We start from the raw sequence: 23,656 nt of genomic DNA on the forward strand, positions 1-23,656 counted from the left end.
TTAATCCAGCACCGCCGTACAATTTGAAGGCAAGCGCCAAAGCAGGCCCCCTTGCACCATGGTGCAAGGTTTTCTGTGCAAAGGTGTCTGTGTTGTTACTGTGATTGTGTTTGTGCAGAAAGGGGCACCTTTCTGTACAAAACAATCCCCAGAGGCATTTTCCTCGTTCTCTGTGTGCTGCAGAAAGAGAAAGAGGAAAAAACGCATGCTCTGGGGAGGAACATATTTTTGGCACTGTCCCAGGTTTACGTGTTGTAAATCTGAGAATGAGTCAAAATCCATGTATGTTGAATGGAAACAGTCACAGCAACGCCCATGGACCACCTTCTTGACATAGGCAAGGTATCACTTTGCGATGCCCTGACTTAGTCCATATCACCCAGGTTGGCTTGGCGTTGCCTCATAGATATGATTGAGAGGCCTTCACAACCGGATCATCATAAAAAGTGATGCTCCAGTGGCGCAGGCATCTTGTAAATGAGGGCCTTGGTTTCTTTTTCTTAGCGTATGCGGATAGTCCTAACCACAACGGCCATGGGCGTCTGTTTGCACGACATTCCCAGCTTATTTGGACCCCCATTTATATCATTTTGGTGCTGGGCAACACCGCAAAGCTGTCCTGAGGCAAAAGAAAAGGGCAGGAATATGCCGTATCTACGAGATAAGGTGTATCACTGTCCACTTTCACTGCACTGGCGCACAAATGGCTGCTTTGCACCAATGCAGGCACCCTTGCACCGGGGTGAAAGGGTGTACCCCTTGTGGGAATTATTGGTTTTGTGCAGAAACATACACCTTCCTGCACAAAACCAATCAATCGAGGCGGTTTTCTATTTCTATGTGTGCTTCAGAATGCAGCACACATCGGAAGAGGAAGACACCAGGAGAAATAAAGTCCCCCAGGGAGGCGCACGTTATTGATGCATTCCCAGATTTCGGCTACGTTATAAGGCTGTGAATGTACACCCATGCAGTGTCCATGGAACGCCTTCCCGACACAGTGTGAGGCAACGTAGTGACTTCCTCTGCGTTGCCTTACACCATTGTTAAGAAGTCTTGAAAAGCCACGCAGTGTGGCTTTTTTTGGTCTTGTAGATATAGCTCTGCACTCTGCTCTGCTGGAATGTCAAAAAATTGATGGACCAGCAGTGCACAGGTCTTGTATATAGGCCTCACGGTTTCTCCTATTTCTTTTACACAGGCTAATTTGCAAGGGGAAAACTATATATTTAACTTATTTAAAGAATACATTCAAACTTAAGTTAACAGTGTTAGCATGTTTTTCTTTTGTTCAGTATTTAAACTGAAACTATACAATTAATTCAAATACATATAAATATTTTATTTGTCCCTGTACTTTACCAAATGGAAATCACTGCCCCAACTGTGCAGTAAAATATAGGAGAAAAAATAAAAAAAGTTTATAGAAATAAAAAAATATATATATGTGACTATACTCTTAAAAAAGAATAACTAAAATATTGACCAACTTACTCAGGTACTGAAATGGACATGCACATATGGAAGAGCAAAATGGTGTCATTCACAGTGCAAGAGAGCCAGCGGCTCAAGTGGGCTGTATGTGTGGTAGGTGGAAGCAAAATATAAATGAGAGTCTGACCCAAAACCACATATGTATGTGTATACGATGCATTTTTTATTAATTAGCTTTCTTGATTACACAAGGCTGTCCAGACAGCTAAATCTGGCTCAGGCATGACCTAAAAAGAATGCCTGTGTCACCAGGCACTCTTCTTAAATATGGTCCACCACAGATGTCACAATGGAACAAAGGGAAAAAATAAATCTAGGGAGAGGTCAAGGCATACGTGCAGTACATCGAACAGAGTTCAGTATTTTCATCTATGTGTTCTACTTGAATGCTAAGGAGCTATTCTAATACAATGAAATGCCAAGTTTCTGAAATGTTTGCTTGTGAATGACCGTATTATCTCCGATTACATTAAAGGTATTTGAAATGCTCATTCACCTTTTTAACTCCAGCATGGCGATTTTGAGGTACTGCATCACTTCCCACCCTGTACCTCTAAACTGAGTTTCATTAAATTCCAGTTGTGCGGTTCACTGGGTCCCACAACCACACAGAATCAAATGGCTTGTTTATATTTTGTTTTTAGTTAACCCTGATGAAGGGTCTTGTTGACTCGCAATACACTGGGGTTATTTGAGTGTTTGGAATCCTTTTAGGAAACAGGTGCCTAAAAGAGAATTTATGACAAAGGAATTATAATTTGCCTGATGCTAATATAGTGTTTCCAGGGAACTCAACTTTCAAGCATTATATTTTTTTAATTTCTGCAGAACTCTGTCTTCAGCCAGTTTATTCAGATTCGTATAGATTGAGCCATTGGGGCCTGTTGTGACAGTGCATCTTGGGACTGGTTAGCAGTGTTGTTGCCAGCAATCTCATAACAATATTCTTGCTATCATCCCATGTTTGCGTGTCATTTTGAGATGTAAAAAAGCAGCCAAAGTTTTACAGCTATTTAGGACCTTTGACAATGGACTAAAATAAATGCCTCAATTTGACCAGCAGTGTAGAACAGATTTCTTCAGTTATTGCATGCCTGTTCATTTGGTAATGGTTAGCTTATTGGCTGCACAGTACTGGTGATGAACAACCCTCTAAGCAGATATTTCGTATGTGAATGTAGGAGGTGTAAGTTGCAGTTGCTGCTGCTCACTGAATGCTTTTGTATTAGTATTAGTGTGGGTCAGAAATATTACATATGAAATTATATAATAACATGTCCAACCATAGGTCAGCCCTCCTTAACTTACCAGTCTAACAAAAGTAGTTCGCTGTTTGGGTTGTTTCCAGTCTGTGAATTGTAAGCTGGAGATTGAGCTTAATAGTGTGCCTGCCTCTCCAGATTCTGTTGGTGGGATGTCGGGTGGTGTAGTTGTCTTGGAAGTAGCCATATTTTCAACTATCTTTTGAAGTATAAATGCTACTGAAAGTTTCAATTTGTGGTTGATATTGAATTCCAGAGCTTGGCGGCTTATACTGAGAAAGCAGTACCTCCTCCAAGCTTCTTATGGTAAGATGGTATGACAATAAGTGGTGCACGCCTAGAGCATAGTGTCCTTGTAAGTATAGCAATCCTTTTCCTTAGTAGGATTTATGAACAATGCAAAGTGCATTGAACATTGCCCCTCTAGCTACGGGTAGCCAGTTGAGAGACTGAAAGACTGGAGTCAGGTGTTTTCTTGGATAAAGGCAAGCGGAAGTCTTGTGGCTTTAGGTTTCTGTTGTTATCCATGGTACAGAAATATGCAGCATAGTGTTTTTATTATATAAAAGGCAATCTGTATGACGTTAATATGTGGTATCAAGTATAAGTTTGAATCCATGGTTATCCCTTGGTTTCTGACCTCTCTTGATATTTTGGGAGGGATCTCATTTAAATAATTTTCCTTAGGCTTATACCATGTGGAAACTAATATTTTTGTCATTGTTCACAGTCATAATATGTGTTTGTTTAGCTTTAGTTGGTTATTCATCGTCCAAGGCGGCAGGAGGCGGTGGCAGAGTCTCCGACCCGCTTTTGCTCTAACTGGTACAGCGCTACTAGCGAATTCATGTTGGAAATCGAACTGGTATTTTAAATGACCATTGATTTGATCTACGCGCACTTGTGCAATTTTTAAATATACTCATCGTGTGTGTGTTGATTACAAACGCGCACATTGTTTTAAACTTAACTGTACTGCTGTGCTGAATAGAAAGCGCTTGTACTCATCGCGCTCACTCTCCCTCATTTGTTTGTCACATCAGGGAAGCAGCCTCAGTTAACTACATGGCCAGTGAGTAGTGGTGGTTCAACCTTACTTCCTGTCCGCCTCGTTCCGACAGGGTAATTATTACCATTGTGCGGAGGGCGGACAGGTGAGAGCCACACACTCCAGGCACTTCCTGTTTCCACTGGAGCGGGTAGCGCTCTAGGGGTTAATCTCAGGGGCTATTTAGGCTGAGCACCAGACACAGCGCGGTCGCGGCAGGAGGCGGTGGCAGAGTCTCCGACCCGCTTTTGCTCTAACTGGTACAGCGCTACTAGCGAATTCATGTTGGAAATCGAACTGGTATTTTAAATGACCATTGCTTTGATCTACGCGCACTTGTGCAATTTTTAAATATACTCATCGTGTGTGTGTTGATTACAAACGCGCACATTGTTTTAAACTTAACTGTACTGCTGTGCTGAATAGAAAGCGCTCGTACTCATCGCGCTCACTCTCCCTCATTTGTTTGTCACATCAGGGAAGCAGCCTCAGTTAACTACATGGCCAGTGAGTAGTGGTGGTTCAACCTTACTTCCTGTCCGCCTCGTTCCGACAGGGTAATTATTACCGTTGTGCGGAGGGCGGACAGGTGAGAGCCACACACTCCAGGCACTTCCTGTTTCCACTGGAGCGGGTAGCGCTCTAGGGGTTAATCTCAGGGGCTATTTAGCCCTCGCCCCCTCGGGAGCGCGCAGCGACCGCGTGCAGCCGAATTTCCGCCGAAGACCCGCCAAAGAGCTGCCCGTCTGCGCCCGTCCACGCCAGGACGGTGCCAGGAGCCAGGGGCTATGCTTCACGCGGATACCGCACGTAGAAAAATCAGGTACTCCGCACTAGACTTACATTCCTTGAAACCTCCCTATCTGCCAAAATGTGCTAACAGGAAATGGCCACTCCCAGAGGGCCCTTTTTCCTGTAACAAATGTCATTTTCAAACTAATCTTTTAAACCACTCAGAAGCCATGGCCAAAGAGGCAACAAACTAAAAGAAGGATTTAAATGCCTATTATTGAACGTACGCTCAATGCCTAAACATCAGCTTCAAATATGGGATTTACTCCACACATTACAGCCAGACCTATGTTTCCTCACGGAAACGTGGCTAAAACCCCATACAACCCCCGCTATCACATTAGGAATCCCTACAGGATACAAGTTCCTAAATGTGGACCGGCCCACCAAAACTGGAGGCGGCCTGGCTATGGTATACAAAGAACATCTGAAAGTTACCATACTAGAAAAAAAATGCAGTCCCATATTAGAAATTATAATTTTCAGAATCAATTTATCCACTAAAACAATAATGAAAGGAGCACTTATATATCGCCCACCTGGACCATGTGCAGGGTTTTCCCATTCCCTCATGGAACTGTTAGTCCCTTATCTTAGAGCCAAAGAAAACTTTGTCCTCCTAGGCGACTTTAACATACATGCAGATAATACAGAACTCACAGAAACTAAATCTTTGCTCGCAGATATGTCCACGATAGGTCTAGAACTACTGAATTCAGGGCCAACTCACGATGGGGGTCACTTCTTAGATCTACTCTTTTCGAACTGTACCACTATCTTTTGCAAAACCACCTCCCAGTTGGAGTGGACAGACCATTATCTGTTAGAATTCGACTTTCCTGTCACAAACAAACGACCATCCAATATAACCCTCCCTCCAATATGGCGCCGTCAGTGGCACAAAGTCACAACAGAAGGGCTACAGAAGATCTGGAAATACCCTAAATTTGTGGAAACAGACAAAGTGGAAGATACCCTAACTAAATTCAATAATTCCCTTATTGAGGCAATAGACAAGCTGGCCCCGTGGAAATCGCATAAGCAATTTCCTACACACAAACAGGAGAAATGGTACACGGAGGCACTAAGAACTGAGAAGCAAGGATGCAGAAGACTAGAAAAAAAGTGGAGGAAGTCCCACCATGAAGAGGATAAGAAAGCTTACCTGTTAGCACAATCTAGATATTACAAAAATATCAGAAGGGCCCGTAAGGATAATTTGGCCCAAAAATTGATTGAGGCAGGAAATTCCTCGAAGGAACTATAGAAAATACTTGAAACCTTTGTAAAACCCACAGCATGTGTGAGCTCGGATGACTTCTCACTGCCATTATGTAACGAGATATCCCTGTTTTTCGAGAGCAAAATTGATACAATTTATGAGAAAATTGTGAAGGCTACCAGTTCCTACTGTGATAGTCCCGCCCCCACTATACCGCAAAAAAAGATAACATCCTTACTTTCCTTCCCCCCAGTTTCTAATACAGATTTCCCCCTCCTAACTAGCCACATAAAATCAGGCTCCCCCAATGATCTTATACCAGCTAAAATGATGGCCCCTCTAAATTCCCTCTTAGGCCCATTCATTCAATCAATTATAAATCAATCTCTCAGAGAAGGACAGGTGCCATCGGAGTGGAAACAAGCGGTGGTTAATCCCATTCGGAAAAACACCACACTACCTTGGTCGGACCTTTCTAATCTTAGACCCATCTCCCTTCTACCCTACCTCAGTAAACTCACTGAGAAGCATGTAAATACACACCTGTCGAAATACATCGAGGCAGCGGAGGGCCTGGATCTATCTCAATCTGGTTTCAGGCCCAATCACAGCACAGAATCAGCCCTCCTCTCAGTGACCGACAACATCAGGATGTCACTTGTTAGGGGGGGCTCAGTGATTCTAGTGCTGTTAGATTTGTCCGCTGCCTTCGACACGGTGTCACATAAACTTCTTATCGAAAGGTTGAGTGATGTGGGGGTAGAAGGAGCAGCCCTGTCATGGCTGCAAAGCTTTCTTAAAGGCCGCACTCAGGTGGTCAGACTGGGATCCCATTCTTCATCCTCAAGGGAGCTAACTAAGGGAGTGCCACAGGGCTCATGCTTGAGCCCTACGCTCTTCAACATATATGTGGCACCCTTAGCAAATCTGATAAGATCTTATGGTTTCTCCCCGGTGTCATACGCTGATGACACCCAACTCCTGTTCCTATTCCAAACTCTCACACCGGCAATTCAATCAACTTTTGCGGATGGGATGAGAGCAGTGGCGCATTGGATGGCTCAGAACTTCCTCCAATGCAATGTATCCAAAACCGAGGTCATGTTATTCGGGGGGGCGACCTTGCTATGGTCCCCAGAATGGTGGCCCCTGGAACTGGGTCCAGTCCCGAACCCCAAGCCAACAGCAAAAAACTTGGGTATCAAACTAGACCAAGCGCTCCTACTGAAGGAACACACCACCCAAGTGGCTGGTGCTTGTTTTCATGTGGTGGGGTTACTCCGACGCGTCTTCCCATTCCTGCCGGACAATCACAGAAAAACACTAATTCAGACCTTAATTATAAGCAGAATGGATTACTGCAACGGACTGTACCTATCGGCAAATGAGGAACAGCTGGATAAATCACAGGTGGTCCAAAATACGGCCGCAAGACTTGCCCTCAATGCTCCTCCCAGAACACCCTCCCGCCCTTTACTCCGTCAACTACACTGGCTGCCGGTAAAGCAGCGCATTAAATTTAAAATATGCAGTATAATACACAGATGCCTGTTTGGAACTAGCCCCAAATACCTAAAAGAAAAATGTGTCTCTTACATCCCTGGACGCACTCTACGTTCAAGCAACCACCAGTTGCTACAGGTCCCTAAGATAAAAAGAGCTAGACAAGGCGGTCGAGCTCTGTAAAATAAAGGACCAATCCTTTGGAACTCCCTACCCTCCGCATTGAAACAGATCAGGAATCTAGAATTATTTAAGAAAAAACTTAAAACACACCTCTTTTTACTGTCATAAATTTAGTCTATCCCCTCTTCCATAGCTGTATCCCTAGAGTTAACTGTCCAGTGCAAGCAAAAAAAGCGCAGAGATATCCCTTCGGGAATTGACTCAGGCGCTTTATAAGCATATAAATAAAATAAATAAATAAAAAGTTTTCAGATCCCAAAGGCAGCCATCAAGTTTTAAATTGAAGAGGTCTTACAGGCCATCCATTAATAAAGTGATTTGGTTATCATCTGCATAGTTGTAGCTGGTGAGGGTGAATGATTTAGCCAAGTTTCATAATGGGGTTAAGTAGATGTCTAATAATAGAGGGGATATGATGGGCCCCTGAGGACTGATACAGTGTTGTTTTTGGAGCTGATGTGAAAGGTGATACCAAAACCAGTTTGCAGTCACAGCTGAGAGGCCATTAATTCAATGGACATTAGCTGAATTCCCATTTCACATTTCACATATGGTGTGTCAAACAAGAATTTGCTGTGTGAAAATAATACAAACATTTGCAGGAGTTTGAGTCATGTTGTTCTTAAGCTAACAACTTTCATGACTTTTCCTATTCCCGATACATAAGTGGCTGTCAATGCCTAAACCTATGAGCCATCCAGGAGTACTGTCCAATCAGTACAACTCCAGATTTCAATATGGCAGAGTGCTTTGATTACCTTTTTAACAGCCTTTCTAGGGGCACTGGCCTGTTGTGAAATATTGCCTGGTGAGAACATGTATTTGTTCTAGACACCTTTATTTTATTTACCAGGTAATTTGCGCCAGCTGCAGAGGGCTGCAAATATTTCAATTAGCAGTAGTGCAAATTTTAAATGATTCAATATAGCCTGCATTGTCACAAAAGGCTGCTATAATGTAGTGTGAATCTGCTTTTGAAAATGTATTGACACCTTTGAAATTCTGTTTTATCTTATTTATGGTCACAGCAAATAAACTACTGTTATGAGGTCATATGATATTAAGGTATCAAGATCTATAAAACTTGGTAAACATTTGGGATATCATTTTATGGGGAATAGTATTGGATGCTGTGTGATTGGAATTTTATGGATCCTCACAGATTCTAGAATTTTCTTTCATAGTAAAATGAGGAAAATCTGTGATTTAGCCACGGTTTGGTGCTTTCAGGGCATTCTAGGTAGGAAAATGTACTAGGCACACCACCTTGTTTTCAGAAATTTCTAGGCATGGTAGGTTTACCTGGGTGCAGACCAAGCTCTAGCCTAAATACTGCAGCTACCCATATTGCCAGAATGGGTCAATTTGGAAGGCAAAATCATAATGTCTCCTTGCTGCATTTTGGGGTATTACCTTTCATGGGAAAAGGCCCAGCCACACAAGTGGGATACTATTGTTATTGGAAGAGGTGTAGGAAAGTTGTATGTAAGGACATTTTTGGATCCCATAGATTCCATTAGCACAGCCTGCTTTCACTTTTGCTTTGCTGTGATGTCAGCAATACAGCAAAAGAAAAAAATATCAAACCCAAAACTCGAGGGAAGCATTTACCATGCTTTCTGACTTTGATTTTGGAAAAGAAAATGTTAATGGTGGTTTTACCAGGAATATTCTCTTTTCCAGTACTGTCAATGACCCGTTGAAGCCCACCGTGTTGTGAATGTATATAAACAAATAATGGTTCGATATGTGTCCAACAGGATCCCAACAAGAAAATGGAAGCGTTTAGTGAATTCACGCTTAGGAGCTAAATGCATAGGGAATTTGTACAATATTCATTTATTTATAATTTTAATTTCTCATAGAAAAGGTTCAGGTGCTCACATAAGTGACAGTGTGAAGAACGTGACATAAGTGACATAAAGTGAAACAACACATCACATAACAACAAGATAGATCCACATAAATATATACATTAAAAGGGGGAATTTTCTTGTATGAGTCGACGACGTTTCGATCTATATGAATCTAGATCATCATCAGGATGGAAAAAGAGCTTCCTGAAACTGTAATAAGGTAAATAAAATTAGAAAGGATCCCTATATATCGCATTATAGCTACGTGGTTATTTTGTGCTCCCAGTGGCATGAAAAGAATGCATGCACAGTAGTGTATGTTAATTCCAGGGTTTTTGAAACCAACCGTGTATTACGCGCTTGGAGAAACAGTTTATTTTCATATAAATGTCAGGGATTTAATAATGGCGCAGCATTTAAGGTAAATCCCATTTAATCAACTAAGGGGGAAAGAACACTTACTCAATATTTATTCTTGACCTGTAATCATGTTATGCAAGGAACTTCTTAAAAATTTTTTTGCATTAATTGCTGGAATTCTGTGAATATAAAGAATTCCCAAAGGTAAATTCAACCGTCAAATATATAGTTCAGAGAAGTTTTAGATGAAATAGACACTTACAAAAACCTACTTGGCACCAATCAAGCGGCGACTGTCCTGTTTTCCACTGTATTCATAAGGGAGCAGCTCAATTTCACAATTGTAACTAGGGGTTAGAAAAGTGAAAGGGACATTTAACACCAGGAAACATTCCCAGTAGCAACATGTCGTAAGGGCTTCTAGAATTTTAAGGATCGTAATAATTAGCCTGGAGTTACCTTGTTTATTCAGGTTAAAGTTTAAAGCTGAGGCGGCGCCATAATCCTCCGGACACTAAGGAAAACACAGAAATGTATTTTTAGAGGGTTATTCAGGTATCTTACTGCACACTGCAGTGGAATATCACTCTCATATAGTGCCAGAAGAAGACCTTAACGCTTACCTAATCTCCCTCGACGGGGGCAGTACTTGGGGGTCTCAATTCAAAGGCGTAGGAATTTAGTCTGTTGATTGATGATTATTTGAGGTAATCATTTTGATGAACTTGCAGTGCATGTATTCTTCCCCACATCTCAGTCTTTTCTTGGGAATCGCTTTGGATATAGCCCTCGGACGCTGGGTGACTAGGGTACACCCCCCAACTCTTCTTTGAGAATGTCCCAGGAAGGTAATCCTATATCAAAAACATATTTAGTGTAGAGGCTGGACATTACGAGTGGGCAGAGCTCATTGTAGAATTCCCCTGAATTCTGCCAGCGGGCGGAGTTGCTGCACTCGCCCACCCCTGAAGAGAACATGATGTCCCACCTGTTCCTCGTGAATTCTAAACCAATGAAATAACTAGGCCACACTTTGTGTATCTGAACCAGGTGAATTTTTTCCGCAACTTGATGTTAACAAGAGTCGGCAAACACAAAACCAGTTAACTGTCTGAGCAGTGCACACTTACTAGTCTCCAATCCCCTTGTGTGTCAGTCATGTGTGCTGCAATAAAACACCAATTTCTCCTGTGTCTACGCCGACACTGACTAGTCCTAATAAGCAGCTGCAAGACAGACTCCAGTGCCTGTGCTGCATTAGCTGTCTATCTCATCACACATAGCAGAAGAGATCACATCATCTGTTCTACATGAAACTAAACAACCTCCTCCTGCTTGACAGGGTGTTTCCTGTCCCTCCACCTGGAAAAAAAAGATACAGTAAAAGGCACACGAGTAGGCGGGTTAGACGCATTTATCAACCAATAAGTGTAGTAGATGACGGGAGAAGCTCACCCCACATCCAATGTAAGTGTTGGGCGTCTAACAGGTCGTCAGCGAAACAAATGATGACACCAAGTAGGCGTAACCTAATCATCGTTCAATCAATGAGAAGACAGACGATCAAGTGTGGCTGCCAGACTAGTCAATAATAGGATTCATGGTGTACTAGGATTCACAGTGCGCCTTTATAGTTCATGAAAGCAGCCGGGGGCAGGCTATTTGCCTTAAATACAATTACACTATAAATAATCATGCATATTTTATTTTAATACTTTAGGTGATAAGATTCGTTCATTTGATTCTGTAAAAAATGAAGTAGCAAAATATATATTTGTGAAATTAACAGTAGATTTCATATGTACAAGGATTCTGCTCCTAGTTAATTGGATGGCACTACTCATTTTGATGCCTCTCCTATAATACACCACTGCAAGATGGAAACCAATTTGATTTGAAGTTGACGGCTGCCTCAGGGAATTTCCAATCTCCCTTCCTCTCTGATGCTTTTGATCCAGTAATTCCATATAGGGTGGGGACTGAGCCATGGAATCTAGTTGTATATCTGCATCATAATGGAAAAGGGTCTATCCCTCTCCAATATGGCAGCAAAATCAGAAGCATCAGCATTCTTTCCCTGTTCCTCTAAGACCGCGGAGTGACAAAAACTCTTTGAACTCCGCAGCAGAGCGTAGTTTACCGCCCACCCTTTCTGGACATCTACCACCTCAAGTAAGAGGTGTGAGAGGGAGGGCTCTGAGCTGAGGCCCTCTAATTTTTTTTTAAAGGACTTGTTACGCTTTGCATTTGAAAAAGCCTGAACAGTTTAGAAAATACGCAAAACTGCGAGTAAGTCGACTTCACAACTTAACACTCCTTTACTTTAAATCCGATCTAAAGTTGTATTGTGAAAAGTTGATTGAGTGGCTTTTAACATGTAACTTTAAAAAAAACATATATTCCTTCACTTAGATTCACAAGGTGTGAACCCTGAATATCAAAGCCAGAATATTGAGGACAGTATAGTGAATCCAAAATATTGAAAACGAAGTATAGCTTTTCTGTAGCTAACTCCACATATATATCCCTATATCCCTGTCACGGAGGATACTATTGATTGGGGAAAGTTTGGGGGTGATCCGTGCAGTGGGTGACTTAGAATTTAGGGTGGGAAATAAGGTTGCATTTGTAATGGTAATTCCCTGAGGAACCTTTAGCCTCTTCTACAGCCCTAACCGCTGAAAGGACTTACACCAAATTTAGCAGGGAGGCAGCTGTCGGTTCAAGGAAGTGCCTTTTGCTTATTTGATGGAAATCTGTTCAGTAGTTTTTGAGAAATTCAAGTTTAAAATGATAGTGCTGTCTCCGGCCATGGATATTTCGTGAAGTTTTTGCAATGAATCGCATACGCACACATCAACCGGAATGCTCTGATTGGCTGGTTCCCAACCTGAATAGAAAGTGCCATTTCATCTATTGGGAATGGTTCCTGAGGCTGAAAATGTGTGTGAAAGCCCACATAAGGGGTCAGGGTGGAGATACTGTACCCCATGGTTAAGAAATGGATTTATTAGTGACACAAGTTATGTGTCCAAAATTGATTTTTTTTAATAGTGTGTAGTATTCGCAGAGACGCTGTGACCGCCAGAGCGGCCCCCGTGTACCTTTGCGGGAACATCACAACTATCAATGTCGTTCCGAACATATTTCTTAAAGAGGTCGCTGCCATCACAGTGCACAATCATAAGGTGAGCAGTTTGGGAATCCACCATGGATTTAACGAAAGTGTGCAACTGATGAAAATGTAACCCTCTATGGCCAAATCAAGTAATCTGCACATTTGGCTAACCTTAATCTCTGTCAATACCTCTCTTTTTTGCAGCCTCTTTGGCCAAAAGATATAGCTGTGGCCCACAATCCATACGCATTTTGATGTGAAGGAGCCATTGTAGTCAGGAAAAGGCTGGAGTAGAATGATGTAGTATATATATATTTCATTGGATGCTGTCAGGGGGGGAAGTGTGTTAAAGAAACAGAACATTGTTGGGCAAGTTTTAATTTCCAACTCAGGAATACGTAATAAACTGTTGTTTAGTATTTAAATTTCAGAAAAATGAAGCTAGATATCAGGTTGAACTACCATGTTTTCCAAAACTATTCCGCGATGATCGCGAAAAACATTGCAAAAATGCGTCAACAGGAATCTTGTTTTGAAAGAGAGAGAAACAGTTAACAGATGGTAACCATTCAGAAGTGGAGATGCAGTAGTCTAAAATGAAAGATATGATTTCATCTGCTGCCTTTCTCATGATGATAGAGTGGAAAGTTGAAGAGGTTTCCATTTTAGACTTTCTTTGTATGAGAGTGGTGTGCCATTCTAGTGCTTAGTTTTTACAAATCTTAACAGTGTCAAAACTATGCAGAAAGAGCTAAAAGAATAATGTAATCTACAAACTGAATTCAGTGGTATGTATATAACTTTGTAATTATTTTAGAAATGTACATTAGAAATGAAGATGTATAGGGGAATTTGAATAAAAGGATTATGAGATGAGAAAAATATTTGGGATGAACTGTTTCTATTAGATTGTATGTGTTTAAGAGGTTAGTTGTGAATGTTTTGAGAAGTAAGAGAAAAATTAATTTGTTCCTGCTTATAAAATTGGTTATTTTAATGAAAAATAACAGTATAGTTTTGTGGAGATTGTACTGAGGAACTAAGAATAATTTACATGTCTAAACATAATGTGCAGAATAGATACATCAGTAATTTGCATTCTGGGAGCTGTAGTACTTTTAGTAACATTATTAAACGGCATAGTGTAGTGAGAAATAGAAGATGAGAACATATTGTCTGCCTGTGAATGAATTAGAAAGAAGTTATACGTGTTAGGTATGTTTTGGGAAGTGTTTGTCAATGTGTGTTTTAACTTATGTGACCCCTTTGCATATGCTTAGATGGTGAGATAGGATTTTTGTGCTTACATATAGCTATATATATGGTAGAACTTCTGAGTTTACTTAAAGATACAGAGAGGTATATATTTTGAGAAAGATTGCTTGAAGTTGTTCATCTATTAGGAAATCGCATATATGTTTACATGGTGATCTATGATTAGTAAGGCTGATGTAAATGTCATGTAAATGGTAGGGGTAGTGTTTTTCTTTAACATGGTATATTTAAAATACAAAAGGATTAATAGTGCCGAATGCCTCGAGAGTTTTTGTGCAAGCTTCATTTCGAGTGTAATTTTTTTTTTAGGTATGCTGAATATATCTTTTAGAAACAGAAGTATTTGATAAATGATGTAGGTATGCAACTTGCAAATCGTTCTGATGGAGCAAGGATTCTCACAAAAGGCGACTTGCTTGTACTCAAGAACCTCGAATAACTTTAACAAATGAACCAATATGTTTGTCTTACTAATTTGATATTTTCCCTTTTACATTGGGTGTCCGAGAGAAGCTTGCCTATGTGTTTTCTAATCTTAATACGCTTGCAAATAAAATGGCCGCTACTGCGCGGGAATTTCTACTGCACATGCGTCTGTCATACCCACGTGACATGAAGTACTCGCAGCTTTGAAGGGAATCTGTTGCTTCTGCGCACTAGAGCTAATATGGCTGCTCTGTGTTCTCACATGCGAGAAGCTTGCACTGCTGCTTTTGCTAAGCTGTTTGTTCTGCTTAATCCTAATGCTATAGTTTATTATAAAGTAATGGGTATAGTGTAGAGATTCATGGTATACAGTGTATTCATTTATTCTGTGTTCTAAAACTGTTTCTTTTCCATTTCATGTCGCATTTCTAAACTTGACCTGTTGTATTATGCTGTACTCCATCTTGATTGAAACTGCATCTGAGCGAGATCCGCGAGTCTCCAGAGCAGTGACCTTTTAATTCCGGCCAAGGAGCTGACTGACTGAGTAGATGCTCCTGGGAACCTCGCCTAGTGAACTCTGGAAAAATACATTGTAATTGTGAATAGAACATCCATTGTTTTGCGAGTGGAAGACTTCATGAGAACCTGAATTTAATGGGCGTGAACATAAATTTTAATATGAGACGGCAAAATTCCAAATATTAGATGGGGTGATGACCTGTCCTCTTCATTTGTCCAATCGAACTTGGGGATCCTTACACTTGCAACATTGTGGGGTGGTACACTGACCTGGAAAATAGTATAACTAGCCTAGGTTTAGATAGACAAATTGTCGGACTTGTCCGAATAGCTGACCTGTCACTGACCCAACGCACTCAATAGCTGATCGAGAACAGAGGTGCTGCGAAGCACTCTGTCAGAAAACTCACTGACCCAATAGGGGTTCTGGGACCAGAAGTGCTGGCGAAGCACTTTGCTGGGAAATTCGATAACCCAATCGGGGTTTGACTGATAGCTGCAGAGAGGGAGTAGTGCAGGCGTTGCAACTGAACTGCAGCTGCTGGTCTCAACTTTCGGTGGTCCAGTTCCGATCCAAATCTGGCTTTCCTGTCCTGTTTCTGAGCTGCACTTGCTGGCCTACTGGCCTTTTCAATTTTCGGGGTTTCTGTCCTTAACTGACCCGTGGCCAGGGTTGGTCTTCACTCCGTTTAGGTAAATATAAATCTGTGTGGGGAACAAATAGTATCATTTGCGTACTTTTCTTACCCTCCCTGAATTTTGCTAAAGTCTTATTTGCACATGTTCCTTTTTCTTACCCTTCACTTGTGACAATTAATGACATCGTAAATCTTGCCTTTATTAGCATGTTCCATTTTTTCCCCCTCCTTAGAGTTGGATGTTAAATGCTATCCATGAATGTATAGAGGTTTCCTTTCTTTACCCACCCTTTAAAGAAGCTGAAGTAGTTATTCGGAATTATTAGCGTGTTCCATTTTCTTACCTTCCCTATAGCTACATGGTCAATTCAGTTTCGTCATTACAATTTGTGTTCCCTCTTTTTTTACCCACCCTCTTGAAATCGATTAAACTGTGACTCATAGCATGTCCCTTATTGTTCCCGTCCTTTAGAAAATATCATTGCAAGTCTGATTTCTATAAGTTTATTTCAGTATGTTCCTTGTTCTTACCCTCCCTTTAGAATTCTAAATGGTCAGCATGATATATCTTTTGCATGGTTATACGCTGTTTGTGATTCTGATTATCGATAGCTTGCTTACTGTTAATCTTTGGCTCATGACTTTTGATGAAGATTAGAAAAAGTTTTTCAAAACTTCTCGAGTCTGTGGTTATTATATGAGTGCATATTGTTGTCTTGCTACCATACTTATTATGCTAGACTCCCTGATCCCATAGGTTCACAGATACCGATGACCAGTAGTGTAAGTCAAGGGTATAGGACCTAGGAAGTACAAATATCTGGTAGTTAGTGCCCAGGTTATCTGATCTAAGAAATTGTGGTTTAATTTGAATATGGGTCTAGGTGAGTATTTGGAAAATGTATAGTCGAGTGACCTGTGCATTGAAAAATGTCAATATGTTGTTTTCCATTTTTAGAATCGTACTGATGCATGTAACAAAGCAATATATGTTTCTAGATGTGAATTTATGCAATTATATATCAAATGTGATACCTAAATTTCACTCGCACCTAGCTCAGGAGAAAATAATATATACAGTGAAACAGGTAGTTTCATACTGACAGAAGAAGATAACCAATGATTCAGAAATATAGTGACAACTGTTATGTATCTAACAGCAATGAAGGTACTTTCTCAGTTAGTCAGGCAGTATTTAGGCCCTATGGAATCACCCAGCCGCTACACAGGCAGTAATCAAATCAGTGATTCAGTATCCATGCACTTATTCAATTATCCAGAAACTATACATGTGCTCTTGTGATCATGCCGGCAGAAATTATGTAGTCAATGAAGTATGCAGGCACTACATATACATTCATCTAATCACATAGGTACTATCTATGGAGTTGTGCAAATAACAAGGCTGTAACTATGCAATCATTATATAGAGGTACTCTCTAGATACTTACATGAGTAGAGCCTGAGTGTTTCATCAGTGCACACGTATGCCTCAGTATTTCAATGCGTGCATGGGTTGTAAGTGAGTGTTTAGATGGCTACATAGGTTCTGAGCAAATGTTATAATGATTGCATAGTTACAGCCTCGTAAATTTAGTGGGAAATGTAAAAAAATGTAGAAGAAGGAGCGATGCAGAAAATCAGAAAAAACAAGTTTGCTATGAAGAGAAAACTTTTCATTTGGATTCTAAATAGAATAACGACTCTTGACAAAATAGTTTTTTGCATGAGGAGACAAAACCAGAAAAAAAGATTAGTAAATAGAATTAACTGTTGGACAGTTTCTAGTGGACAATAGACACATACTTCCTGTAAAGACACTTTCTTTAATGAAGAAAGCTATATCCAGTATAACAAATTAGTTCATGCTATTGATTAAAGAGGACAAGGTTATCAAATGATGAATGGTAGTCCTATTTCAAAAGAGGTGATGGTGCCTAGAAATGTAGACAAAGGTATTGCAGAAGAGGTACGAGGAAGGTGTATTCAGGGTACTGTATACAAATGGTATTGTAGAAGTGTTTCTGGTATTAGACAGGAGTCCATAGATATATTAAAAAATGTCCTACGTATTTTTCCAAGGCGAAGTTATAAAACACTAAGGGCCCGATGTAGGTAATCCCAGATTACCGATTCTTAAATACCGAATCATACCGATTCGGTATTTAAGAACAGGTAAATGGGATGTAGGTAATTTTTCTTAAATAATTACAGAATCGGTAAGTTCTGGTAATTACCGAATCGGTATTTACCAATTCGGTAATTGCCATTCATTCTTATGGGCCTAGTGGCCCATAGGAATTAATGTCAATTACCGAATCGGAAGATACCAATTCGGTAAATGGGAAACATTGAAGGGTGGCAGGGTGTCACTTTGACACCCTGTTGCACCCTTCAAATGTGTATGGGTTGGAAAAGCAAAAGAAATGCTTTTTCTAAGGTTTTCATTATTTGCCACCAACTTCTAGTCGGTGGCAAATAATGAATCCTTAGATGGGAAAAGCACTCATTTGAGTGCTCCCTACATTTCAGATTCGGTAATTTACCGATTCGGTATTTTTAAGAATCAGTAATTTACCGAATTCTTAAATACCCATTCGGTAAATTACCAAATGTGAAATGAAGCCACCTACATATGAAAAGCCTAATTCCGGTCGGTAACGGCCGAAATTCGGTTATTTAGGCCATTACCGACCGGAATTACGCTTCCTACATCTGGTCCTAAATAAGTTATACCACTCAACAATGCAAACTTTAGGTAGGAGGCTGTATTATGTGAAAACCCCTTCTTTATGGTTAGGAGAAATAAGTACAGCACTTGTGTATGGTAGTGTGACAGATGTAGAAACAGTTTCTGGTGATATGCAGTTTTGTTTGTTTGGTCCTGAGAAAGATTCTAGGGAAAATGAAAAGTTGTTAAGAGGAGGAGTTGCAGAACAATACACATATATTATAGTTAATAGTTTTAAAAAAGAAATTACAACATTCAATAGAGTGTTCTGTAAAAATATGTTTAAATATGTTGTTGATGCACTTACTAGAAGATTTAAACCCAGACCGTTGCCTTATATTTAAAAAGTGAAAACATTAATTATGTTAACTGGCAAAAGTTAGCTGTGTATTTATTTGTAGAGCGATGGTTTGACTTGTGTATATGGAAGTTATATGTTAGTAGTGTTACAATAAATTGGAAGATAATAAAATTAACTAAAGATATATATTAGATGCCCATTTTGTAAGATAATTAAATGCCTGCTAATGTAGAAAAAACTATGAAGGTAAAAAATTACAAATAAATCAGCATTTATTATTCTTTCCAGCATCACAAAGGGCTATTATGGGCTGCTCTCCAGCACTAACTACAACTCTACAATCCATGCTGTATGATGCCGTTGGGGAAAACTGTGGATCCAAAGTTGAGATCGGACTTTTGAATGTACTCTCTGCTTTGTTGGGGTTGTGCTGCTATTGAAGTTGAGGTTCCTACAGCTTTGCATTGTCTTGCTGCTCACCTGAACTCCTCTTATGAAATGTGCAACAAAGAGAAAAGGGGGAAAAATACAATGTATGATGTTTGGCAGCATTGTGAATAGCTGTAACACACTGCTCACCCTCACTTATAACAACACTACAGTCCATGCAGTACGTGCCCATTCATGACAACTCTGGAGCCATATCTGTTGCAGTAGTCTGCACCTCAAAAGGGAGTTCCTGACCAGGAATTGTTGATGCTGCCACTGAAGTAGATGGTAATCCAGCTTAACTCTGCTTGATTGCCAGTTGGAGATGCTTTTATGATAGATTTTTAGATAGTATAACATGGACATTCACATATGAATATTTGTTTGTTTGTCCCTCTAGAGAGGGTCTTGTCAGACATTGTGCATTGCACTAGTTTTGCAGCAGGTTTTGATGTGTGGGTAACAATGGATAGGTTGATGTTTGTTTGGAAGTTATGTTATGTTTGTGTGTTTAGATGTGGAAAGTTATTTTTTGAGACTGTTGTTTTTTTACAAATACGTTGTTTAAATTAAGTTAAACCAATATGTTACTAAACAGCTCGACTCTACTTTTGTGTAAAATATGTCTATATATCGGTTTTACACTTTTTCATTTGTATTTGTGACTACAAATTTCATTGCGACGTTCGGGGTTGCTGTGAAGAAAAAAATGCTTTTTAGATGGAGTTATTCCAACAAAGATATACAAAGTGGAAAGTTATATTAGTATCTTACTAAATAGCTACACTGAAACTTTATGTTAAATATGTCTGTATATGTGTTTTACACTTTGTCAAAAACACACTGGTATTCGTGGTCTGTCCTTGGTAATGGCAATCATAGAATCATACAGGCACTCCCTGTGCAATCATCAAGGATGTCCTTTCTGTATCACTCTGCAAATGTGCCTCCTGGCACAGTACCAGTTGGGGGAGGAAGTCCCCTTGGCTATTGAGGGTATTTGGGGGCCAAGAATCCCTCTTGTTAGCTCCAGCAAGTTGTACTCAGTCAGTTTGCTAAGTGGTGTTCCCTTTCTGAACCATTCTGCAAACACGTCTCCTGGCACACTATTGGTTGGGGAATAAAGTTGTCTTGGATGCTAAAAGACCTTGGGGACCAAGAACCTCTACTGGTACTTTCTATAAGTCCTACTGAGCAGGATTTCTGAGAGCTGAGAACTGGTCAGAGGCCCGCCCACTTTCCACACAATTCCGCACAGACCATTGCTATTTATAAACCACCTTAGAATTCACTGAAAACCAAAGCCTCCAGGGACATTATAGGTAGGAATAGAATTAAAAAAAGCCTTAGAAATTCACTGAAAAAAAGAAAGGTTAAAGGGACGTTATAGATAGGCTGACATTTCACTCATTCAAAACCAGAGCTAACTATAACGTGCACCCCCGCAATGCACTGCTTATATCCTCACATATTACATCACTCATGACATGGTCAGTGACATCTCTGAACACATCACTGATGACATCTCAAATAACATCACTGATGACATCATCCTCAGAATCTCTGATGCAGCCACTCACACTCCCATGCTTCCATTCACACACCCACTCCAACTTTCACACTGCTATTCTTGAAACTAATGACACACCCATACCAGTACTTACATACCCACTCACTAACTGATAGGACAACACACACATCCACTCAGTCACCCATACAGCCACACATACACTAACTCACTCACTAATACAGCCACTGAAATATCCAAGCATACATTCATACACCATTCACACACAGTTACTCATAGAGCTACTCACACATCTACTCACCTATAGTCAATCACACAGCCATTTACTCACCTATACACACACCCACTCATTTATTCATACAGATAATAACACATACTCCTTCACCTATACAGTGGCTGACATAAGCACACACTCATCCATACAACCACTCTTTCAATCACTTAGCCACACAAATGGTCACTCATATACTCCAACACTCACCTATACTGCCTTCACATATGCAGTTACTCACCCATATACCACTGACACATCCATTCACTGACCCACACAGCCATACACACACTCACTAACTCATACAGCCACTGACTCACCCATGCACTCATCCATATATGCAATTACACATGTCCTCACCCACCTACCCACACGGACATTGAAACACCCATACACATGCTGAGACAACCAATCACTCAGACATACAGAAACTCATGTGCCAACTCACACACCACAACCACTTATACGCCAACTGACAGACAGATACAGATGTTCAAACAACAAGTCACTCACCTATACATTCACTGACACCTAATCCCTCACTTATACAGTCAGTCACACACTCACTGAATCATCCATGCACTCATACACCTGATTCATCATTACACCTTCGTATGTGTAGTTAACGCTCAAAAACATTTTTAAAACACTCACAGTCACTGGATGATGTCATCAGTGATATCACTGACCATGTCATGAGTGATGTAATATGTGAGGTCATAATCAGTGCATTGCGGGGGCATGAATTACTATAACTGCTGTATTTCTAAGGTTTTGAACGAGTGAAATGTCAGCCTAACTATAAAGTCCCTGTAACCTTTGGGTTTTTCAGTGACATTTTTTAAGGTTTTTTTAAATTCTATTTCCTAACTATAACATCCCTGTAAGCTTTGTTTTTTTCATTGAATATATATGTGTGCGTATATATATATATATATATATTCACTGAAAAAACCATAGGTTATAGACCATATATAGTTAGGAATTAGCATTTAAAAAACCTTATTTTACTCACACAAAACCATTGAAATTCCATATATAGTTAGTTGCACTAACTATATATCGCGCACCCGCAATCCACTGCTGATGATGTCACATATTACATCATTCATGACATGGTCAGTGACATCACTGATGACATCACTGATGACATCTCAAATGACATCACTGATGACATCACTGATGACATCTCAAATGACATCACTGATGACATCACTGATGACATCATCCAGTGACTGTGTGTTTCTGTAAAGTTTAAATATGTTTGATTTATTGAAGAATGAGTGGATGTATAAGTGTCTGGATGAAGGATTTAGTAGGTGCGTGACTGACTGTATGAGTGAGTGAATAAATGTGTCGTACTAAATGCATGGGTTAGTGACTAAACTGTCTGAATATGTGCATCAGTATGTCTGTTGTGATGTAAACTGCTGCATGTGTTGATCATTAGCTATACGAGAGGTTATATGTGTTATTGATTGGTTGCCCAAGTATTTGTATGGGAGATTGAGTTTGTGTGGGGGTGGCTGGGAGGTGTGTGACTCTGTGCATAGATGTGTGAGCAGTTGATTCACTAGGTGTATGAGTTCAAGAGTGCATGTGGAAACAGCTACATGGGCGGTTGACTGTGTGCATGAGTGTATTGATGAGTGAATGGATATCTCAATGCTACATGTCATAGTAAGTACATATGTAAAACACAGTACATGTGAGAGTTGGCATATATAAGTAACTGTGCATGAGAGCCACTGAATGTGTGAGTGGCTGTATGGATCATTGTGAACTTGTATCAGGGATTGTATAAGAGAGTAAATATGTGTTAGTATATGTTTGAATAAGTAATGTGTATATCTGTATAGTTGAGGGAATGGAGGTGAGATTGTTTCTTTGCATGACTGACTAGGTGTGTGAGTAACTCCATGGATGAGTGACAGTGTGTGAGTGTCTGTATACACTGAGTGTATCTAAGGTTATATTAGAGTCTGAAGAGGTTTATCGTATTAGCACAAGAATGATGTCAAATGAGATGTCATCAGTGATGTCATCAGTGATGTCATTTGAGATGTCATCAGTGATGTCATCAGTGATGTCACTGACCATGTTATGAATGATGTAATATGTGACATCATCAGCAGTGGATTGCGGGTGCGCGATATATAGTTAGTGCAACTAACTATATATGGAATTTCAATGGTTTTGTGTGAGTAAAATAAGGTTTTTTAAATGCTAATTCCTAACTATATATGGTCTATAACCTATGGTTTTTTCAGTGAATTTTCAAGGTTTTTTAAATGCTAATTCCTAACTATATATGGTCTCTAACCTATGGTTTTTTCAGTGAATTTCAATGGTTTTTTAATAGCAAATATCATAAGCTGTCGAATGTCAAGTACATGGTAAGTAAAAACATTTTCGTGTTTATGCACACTGATCTGCTTTGAATGCTGCCCCCCCCCTCCCCCTCATTTCTATTAGGAGTACTCTCTCTTTGCAGATAGTGAAGGGTAGTTAACGCAGGCCTTTGCCCCCGTTGTAATCCGTCGTGCCTGCTTCTCTCTCCATTTAATTGATTGTTATCCAAGCATTTACTATTTTAGAATTAGTTCTCTTTGGTTCATTCTCTATTTACAAACAAGCACAGAGTCGCAATACTCTGTTTAGTCTTTGCAGATAGTGAACAATCGTGTAAAAAAACAA

General features: G+C 40.1%; 1 protein-coding gene and 1 long non-coding RNA gene across 2 annotated transcripts in view; both read right to left on the reverse strand.

The window, feature by feature from the left end:
- LOC144827739 (protein FAM162B-like) overlaps positions 1–23,656 on the reverse strand; it is a 115,364-nt gene that overhangs the window by 38,316 nt on the left and 53,392 nt on the right. The gene's annotated exons all lie outside the window — the stretch shown is intronic.
- On the reverse strand, positions 9,981–10,552 carry LOC144827738 (uncharacterized). Its single transcript, XR_013610338.1, has 3 exons — positions 10,344–10,552; positions 10,180–10,234; positions 9,981–10,067 (listed from the first exon to the last, which is right to left on the reverse strand). It is a non-coding gene; the product is annotated as an uncharacterized LOC144827738 (long non-coding RNA).

This window comes from Lissotriton helveticus, chromosome 4_1, assembly GCF_964261635.1.
Source record: "Lissotriton helveticus chromosome 4_1, aLisHel1.1, whole genome shotgun sequence".
NCBI classification, from domain to species: Eukaryota; Metazoa; Chordata; class Amphibia; order Caudata; family Salamandridae; genus Lissotriton; species Lissotriton helveticus.